The 1,398-nt window shown below is 43.2% G+C and overlaps 1 pseudogene; it reads left to right on the top strand.

Moving 5' to 3' along the window:
• Window positions 1-225: 225 nt before the first annotated feature.
• LOC101564371 lies at window positions 226-1,059 on the top strand (annotated as a pseudogene).
• The last annotated feature ends 339 nt before the right edge of the window (window positions 1,060-1,398 follow it).

Genomic DNA, 1,398 nt, shown 5'->3' with positions numbered 1-1,398 from the left:
TAAGAGAAGTTGACTCCAGAGTCTGTCACCCTCCATCAGTTCTTTCAGCAGTCTGCCTTTGCCTCTGGAGTTATCTGCCCTAGTCTGTGAGTTTGCGGCTCACAGACAGGCATGCTTGGTGTGAAGAGGTCTGACTCAGGGGTCATTGTTGAGCCATCATCTGAGAAGTTTGAAGTACTTTGTACAAGTTTGCTACACAGGCTGTGCATTTTGCATTGTTGTAAGTACTGGCTCCCATCCGAAAGAAACTGGTGATCATTGGTGATGGAGCTTGTTGAGAGCTAGGCATGCTCCTCCATCATGCCCTGACTCCTGGGATTCACTGGGGAGAAATTCCTGATTCGGAATGTGTTCAAAATCGTATTTATGTGCTAGGGAATGGTGTTCCTAATAAGATTTATTTATAAAGTCTTACTTCAGTAGTTTTAGTGAGTCATGAGTAAGGAGATTATTTCACAGAATGCATTTGATGATCACTGGTGATCACTGGTGATCACTGGCTTTCTGAGACATAATAATGCATTCTGAGACATGCTTGCTCATAGTCTTCAGCAAAGACCAGTTTCCAGAAATATATGTTCACACGGTGTTTGAGAACTATGCGGCAGGTATTAAAGTGGATGGAAAGCTGCAGATAGAGTTGGCTTTGTGGGACACAGCTGGACAGGAAGATTATGATTGCCTGAGGCCTCCTATCTAGACACCGATATCATACTGATGTGTTTCTCCACTGACAGCCTTGATAGTTTAGAAAACGTCCTAGGAAAAAAATGGACTCCAGAAGTGAAGCATTTCTTTCCCAATGTACCCATTATTCTGGTTGGGAACAAGAAGGACCTTCAGAATGATGAGCAAACAAGATGGGAGTTAGCCAAGATGAAGCAGGAGCCAGTAAAACCTGAGGAAGGCAGAGATGTGGCAGACAGGATTGGTGCCTTTGGGTACATGGAGTGCTCAGCGAAGACCAAAGATGGAGTGAGAGAGGCTTTTGAAATGCCCAAGAGAGCTGCTCTGCAAGCCAGGTGTGGGATGAAAAAATCTGTGTGCTTTGTCTTGTAAAACCTTGCTGCAAGCACAGCCCTCATGCGGTTAATTTTGAAGTGCTGTTTATTAATCTTAGTGTATGATTACTGGCCTTTTTCATTTACCAAAATTTACCTAAGATTATAAATCAGAAGTCATCTTGCTACCAGTATTTAGAAGCCAAATGATCATTAATAATAATGTCCAACCCATGTGACCTGCCAGGACCCTTCCGACACTGCTCCAACAGCCCTGCTGCACTCCCCCTGAAACACCAGGTGCTAATTCACAGAATTTCTTAACTTCTTGCTTCTTTTGAGATAGTTGGTAATTTTTGTGAATTAGGCTACAACTGCTTTATAACTAACCTGTCCT

This window comes from Octodon degus, unplaced genomic scaffold (assembly GCF_000260255.1).
Source record: "Octodon degus isolate 3935 unplaced genomic scaffold, OctDeg1.0 scaffold00127, whole genome shotgun sequence".
Classification (NCBI taxonomy): domain Eukaryota; kingdom Metazoa; phylum Chordata; class Mammalia; order Rodentia; family Octodontidae; genus Octodon; species Octodon degus.
Note: the sequence above shows the minus strand (reverse complement) of the source record. Positions and strands in the feature narration are given on the sequence as shown.